The sequence below is a fragment of the Myotis davidii genome, unplaced genomic scaffold, assembly GCF_000327345.1.
Source record: "Myotis davidii unplaced genomic scaffold, ASM32734v1 scaffold452, whole genome shotgun sequence".
Lineage (NCBI taxonomy): Eukaryota > Metazoa > Chordata > Mammalia > Chiroptera > Vespertilionidae > Myotis > Myotis davidii.
The window spans coordinates 919,367-926,276 of record NW_006284245.1 but is presented as its reverse complement, the minus strand read 5'-3'; the positions used below and the strand labels follow the sequence as shown (position 1 = coordinate 926,276).

Below are 6,910 nucleotides of genomic sequence, written 5' to 3'. Positions count from 1 at the left end.
AACATTTGGATGTGCCCCAGGGGCTCCAGAAAAAGGGAAGTTACAAGTTACCCAGACATTTCAAGGGTATGTTATCTTAGAGGCAAAAAGGCAAATGGGCTCAGTAAGGATCAAAGTTGATCTTGTCAGTGAAGATACTGGCCTAGGACATAACTGCCCACCATCACTGCTTTTAGTTAAGGTTTAATTTCAGACCATCCTTTGTGGTTATTTTAGGTCTCTGAGTCTGCTAGGCTGCCACGCAGGCCTTCCCTGAGCTTCTCAGGTCAGCGTGTGGCCCCTTACGTCCACAGAGGTCTCCTCTCCCTCAGGGGAAGGGGTCCTTCCATTTCTGTCTGAGAGGCTCATTCTGCTTTGCCAGAGGAAACAGTCATGGCCTCTCCTGGGACAGTTGCTATGAAAACAATGGGGTGATCCTCAGAACGCACCGCCATCACCCCTCTGTGTTTCCAGACCTTTACTAGACTTAAGTCCCACAGGACCCTAAAGGTGAGGTAGAGAGTGTGACTCACGAAGTGAGCTACGCCCCAAAAGAACGACTTGAGTTTCCTACTTTATACAAACAGAAGTCAGTGGGACACCTGTGGGAATGTGGGCAAGGGTAGGGGCCACCTCTTGCTTCCTGCTTAGTTGCGGCACTGTCTCCAGCACATAGAAGGTACTCAATTTCTGGAATAATTGAGTGATTGCTAAAAATGAAATCGATTTTCCTTGCTGGCATTTTAATATATGTATTATATATCCACATATGTGGCTTTCTTACCTGCTTGCCCAGAAGTGGGGTCTAAAGGAAAGAGGAAGTGGTAAGTCTTTTGAAAGCTGTCAGCAATCAACATCAAAACTGGAGTCAGCCCTGACCGGTGTGGCTCAGTGGATAGAACATCGGCCTGCGGACTGAAGGGTCCCGGGTTCGATTCCAGACAAGGGCATGTGCCTTGGTTGCAGGCACATCCCCAGTAGGGGGTGTGCAGGAGGCAGCTGATCAATGTTTCTCTCTCCTTGATGCTTCTCTTTGTCCCTCTCCCTTCCTCTCTTTAAAAATCAATAAAATATATAAAACAAACAAACAAAAAACCTGGAGTCAGACTCTTTATTACATCTATTTATTTTTATTATAATTATTTTAGAATCCATGTGTTTTCCTCACTTGACCTACGCTACAACAGCAAGTAGAGCTTCTCTGCTTCTGTCTGAATACTAGAACCAATTTCGATAGGTAGCATGGAATAGGTTCTCAACACTGTCAAATAAATGAATAAAACAACTATTTAATAGCCAGAGGCATACACATTCTAATAGCAGAAATGGCTCTGAAGCAGTTTTAGGGAAGTTATTTCAAGGGTGGGAAATAAGATAATTCCATGGCAAGTGAAGCTTTTTATCATAGAAGAGGAATCTGTTGTGAATGCATGAAAAATGTAACCACAGGCAAGAAACACACACACACACACACACACACACACACACACACACATTGATAGGTTGTTAAAGAGGTTTTTACGGGAGAGGAATCCCAGAGAAGTAAAATGTGGGGGCTTAGAAACTGAAAGATGGAAGGTCTGATTCCATTTCTGTTAGCAATTGTTTAGCAGAACTAAGTCACTCAATTTCTTGGTTACTGTTTACTTATTTATGAAAGAAAAGGGCTGGAATGAATGAGTTCTAAAATGTGTTGGAATTCTCATTTCCTATGAAGTCGTCTGACTCCTGGGTTTCCCCCTCACTTATATTGGAAGAAGTAGAAAGACCTTGCAACATTCAGGGCCAGTAGAAAGGTTTTTACTGCTTTTAGGGATAAGTGGTTCTTATCACTGACCCATGTTGAGGCTGCCTCCTGGTGAAGGCTCAGAGGTGTGCTATGGTGAGGTCCCTCTGAAGCAGTGAGATACAGGAGGGAGGGCAATGCTTAGTTGGCAGTGGTTCTGAAAAATATAATGCAGGTAAAGAAAATAGATTGAAAAGGCAAGAAAAGGAAAGTTCACATCTGGTTCAATTTATCTATGATCAATCACAGAGTGTAGTCACCTTAAAACTCAATAGTATATACAACAGATCTATAGCAGCCCTTCCCTAAGCTCAGAGCAGGGGCTCAGTAAACAAGATACAATGGTGGGGAATTTCTCTTTGTTCATCAAAGGTTTGCTATTGTCTGGAATTCAAGCCATTACTGCCTATCCTGAGAACACAGAAAATGTGTGTCTGGAACGTACTAAAGGAACAGGAGAAACAGTGAGGAACAAACAGAAATGGGAGAAATGAGATTTGAGGTTACAGTAATGGGTCAGTAGGGAAACAAGGAAATAAGCAAGGACAGCCGAATGACTGTTGCTGTCTTATGAGAAAATGTGTACACGCTGAAGATCTTGTGGAGCTTTTGCAATTTCAGGAGAAGGAAACGCTAGAGACGGGTAGGCCGTGGGAAGTAGCTTGTGTCCTCACTGCCACCTTAATTCTCACCTTGCAGGATGAGGACTCTTTAGCAGTGTGGGCTGAAAACTGGTGGCACTGGAATTTCTATTCCCCACCCCCAACCTTCCACTGGGAAGATCTATGTGAATAACCATCTGCTCGGGAAAAGGTCTTCGCACGCACCACCATTGCAGGTGAGGGATTATAGCATCCGGGTGAATCACAGAAACGAGAAAGGACGCCTTGAAAAAGAAGGGTCCATTCACACCACACACCCATTACCCCTCCCCCTAGCCCCAGCAGCCCAGGAGGAGAGAGACACCCTCTCCTTGGGGGGCCAGTGAAGGGAGTATCAACCTCATTGGGGACCCCAGAGCCAGCCTTTCTAGCTCCAGGCTGACTCCCCCGCTGGGATCCATCAATTCCACTTCTGGATATTTCTCTGAAGAAAATGAAAACACTATTTTGAAGATACATTTGCAGCCCAGTGTTCACTGCAGCATTTTTCACCATAGCTCACACATGCAAGCTACCTAAGTGCCACCCATGATGAATGGATGAAGAAAGTATAATATATTTGTATACATACTGGAATATTTTTCAGCCATAAATAGAAGGAAATCCTGTCCTTTACACCAGCATGGATGATCTTGAGAGTATATGAGGGTAATTAACTCAGACAGAGAAAGACAAATACTACTGTATGATCTCACTTACATGCCAAATCTAAAAAAGCCAAAGTCATAAAGAAATAGAGAGTACACAATAGTGGTTGCCAGGGGCTGTGGGTGTGTGGGGGAAATGGGGAGAGGCTGGTCAAAGGGTACAAACTTTCAGCTATTAGATAAATAATTTCCGGGGGGTTCTAATTACAGCATGGTGACTATAATTAACAGTGCTGTATTACTATATACTTGAAAGTTGATGAGAGAGTAGATTATAAATGTTATGTTAACACACAGTGGTAATAATGTGAGGGGATAAAGGTGACCTAACCCTGTGGTAACCATTTTGCAGTACATATATGTATCACGTCATCTGTTATTTAAGCTAAGATTTAGGGGTACACATTAGTCAACAAGTACTCTGTCGTGATGTCAATGCTGGGGTGCACTGCTTATCATTACACATACAGACCAGCTAAAAAGTTTTTACAAAGTATTTATGTCCAGACTCTCCTTCCAGATATTTAATTTTAAAAATTTTAATTTTTTAACACTTAGTTTAGTTTCCTATCAGATATTTTAAATTAGTTGACCAAGAGTGAGGCCCAGGCAGTTTCCAGCAAGCCACAGACTGTCTGCATGTCAGGAGTGGGTCAGCAAGACAACTGCAGCCACGGGGGAACCTGGATTGACCTGGAATACAAACTAGTCTTTTTTGGGGAAGCTCCAAAGAAATATGATGCCCCAGACTTTAGCCAGGAAGAGAGAACTCATTTATCCAAGACCAAGTGGAGATGTCGTGAAAGGTCTGAACTTCCTAGGAGGCTGACCAAGTGCCTGTTCAAGAGATAACTCCCATCCTGACAATATGGTCAGGCACAGGCAGCAGGAGCCCTGGGAGAAGCCCCAGCAGATCTGTGCCTGCAGGAGACTCGGGCTCTCCAGGCCTGCAGCCGAGAGGGAGAACTTTTAAGTACTTCCGATGTCACAGGTACCGTGAAGAGAATCACACCGGGAAGTGTGGGTGAATCCCTAGGCCCCGCTGGTCCTGGGTCTCTACACACCAGTCCCGAGCCCACCACTGCAGTTTTTAAACTGGGCAGAGATGATCCCAGCAGCAGGTCTCTGTGGCCCACAGCTTCTCTGCAGGCAACCAGTTCCCCGTGGAGATACCCAGAGACAGACTCTGAAAGTGAAAAAAGCAAGAGACGGGCTGTGGCTTTGAGGCCAGACAGGCTGGCCAGGGAGGCGGAGAGAGCCAGGAGCCAAGAAGAATGTTGTAAAAACGGAAGGAAAATTAGGAGAGGGTTGTGCTGAAAAGGCCCAGCGGTGCGGCTTTGGGGCGTTCACTGAGAGCCCCTCAGCACACTTGTTTCCTTTCATGTCAATGCTGTTTCTGGCTCTGGACTCGGATGCTCTGTTGTATCAAAACTGCTTGTTATTAAACTTCTGAAGGATGAAAAAAAATTTAAAAAGTGAGGCCCAGATTTGAGCATTTTTGAAAGGCCCTTAGAAATTATGTGCGCAACCAGGATCAAGATGTTTTAATTCAGTTTATGAAACTTATATCTTACCGATCATGCTAAAGATGCTTGTCTGAATATACAAGGACCCATCCTGAATTTGAAGGAAAGAAATTGAGGTAGATAATCACTTAGACATAAAGTGATTATCTTAGACATGGATATATATATATATGTATATATATATACACACACACATATACACACACACATATATGTATATATGTATGTGTGTATATATGTGTATATGTGTGTGTGTGTGTATATATATATATATAAAAGGAAGGGAGAGGGAGAGAGAGATAGAAACATCAATGATGAGAGAGAATCATTGATTGGCTGTCTCCTGCACACCCTTTACTAGGGATTGAGCCCAAGACTTGGGCATGTGCCCTTGACCAGAATGGAACCCAGGACCCTTCAGTCCACAGGCTGATGCTCTATCTACTCAGCAAACAAGCTAGGGCCAGAAAGATTTCTAATATTAAGCAAACAGCGTATTCATGGTGGCCAAGACATGGAAAGAACCGTGTCCTTCAGTAGAGCATTGGATAAAGAAGATGTGGTACACGTATACTATGGAATATTACTCAGCATAAGAACAGATGAAATACTGATATTTGTGACAACATGGATGGACTTTGAGAATATTCTGCTAAGTGAAATAAGCCAGAAAAAGCTACGACCATATGATTTTACTCATATGTGGGATATAAAACTGAGACTCATCGATACAGACAACTATATGGTGGTTACCAGAAGGAATGGGGTGGGCAGTAGTAAAAGGTAAAGAGAGCCCAATATATGGTGATAGAAGATTATTTAGCTTGGGGTGGTGGACACACAATGCAAGATACAGCTCATGTATCATGGAAATGTACACTCAAAAACTATATGATCCTATTAACCAATGTCATCCTAATGAATGTAATAAAAATGTCTCTTCCTATCTCTTCTTTTAATGTTGGCCATCATGAGGGTCCTTTGCTTTTGAATCAGTATGGAAGCATTTATGCTTCAAAAGAGGCAGAGATATTCTCATGTACCTAATCAGTTGTTTCTGAAGGCAATTACTATTAGAAAGAACTATACTAGATATTACCCTTAAACTAATAACGATTGACACGGTTCAGCTTTAAGGTGAGAAAATGGGATAAAAACTCAAATCTCTCTTACTGCTATTTTATCAGTTTGCTTAAAACGAATAATATGAGCCTGGCCAGCGAGCTCAGTGGTTAGCGTCTTCCTATGAGCCTGGAGGTCATGGTTCAATTCCTGGTCAGGGTACATATCCAGGTTGCAGGCCCAATTCCTGGCCGGGGGAGCCAATCAGTGTTGCGCTCTCGCATAGATGTTTCTGTCTCTCTAAAAATCAGTAAAAAATCTTTTTAAAAATAAAATTGATCACCATCATATTTACAATCATTTACTCTCTTAATCTATAGTAATGTGCCATGCTAAACAGGCACAGTTTTTCTCAGGTATCTTATGTGCTGTTTATATTTTGAAAGAGGATATGTGAATTTTGACCTAGAAAGCCATGTTGAGTATTTTGCTGTTTCGTTTTTTTGTTTCAATTTTCAGATTTTGAATAGAATTGATGGAAGTTCTATTCAAAAAAAATATGTAAGCACGAGAAAGAGAGAGGGAGACAGATTGAGAGAGAATAAAGTTTCCAAAGCTCCTAGCTGCCAGCTAAGTGTCCCGACCTCATCGGTGGTTCGGATATGATCCAGCCGGCTCACAATGGCGCCCTCTAGTAGGGCACTACTTGCCAGTGGCCACTTTTATAATCTCCAAAGAAAAGAGGTGGACCAGTTGGCCAGGTTGGTTCAGTGTGGGCAAAACCATGGATTGGGTGCTGGGGGGTGGAGGTAAGTGGGGGCCAGGCAAAGGGAATGGCCACAGACGCAAGCATGCAGTGGGGAGTGGAAGGCAGTCTAGAGGCGCAGGGTGGGTAGTCATACTAGCACTTGTCTATTTTTTTCACACATCATCTACAATAATAAAAGCATAATATGCTAATTAGACCAGACAACCTACTGGACTAAGCCCCTGCACTGTGGGGGCTGAGGCAGAAGCAGCCATGGCAGTGGTGGGGGCTGAGCCCCTTGCAAGAATTTTGTGCATCAGGCCTCTAGTCTATATATATATAAAGCCTAAGTGACCTGTTGACCTGCTCCTCCTCATCGGATATGTCGGAGGCCCCTCCTCTTCTCGGTTGCCAGCCCCACTTCCCCAGCCACAGTGCGACCACCATAAAACTTCCTTCCACTCCTCCCCTGGCCTCTGGTTTGAATCTCTGCCAAGTGC

General features: G+C 43.5%; 1 pseudogene; it reads left to right on the top strand.

The window, feature by feature from the left end:
* Nucleotides 1-4,391, top strand: part of LOC107184269 — an 11,415-nt pseudogene extending 7,024 nt beyond the window's left edge.
* Nucleotides 4,392-6,910: the final 2,519 nt, after the last annotated feature.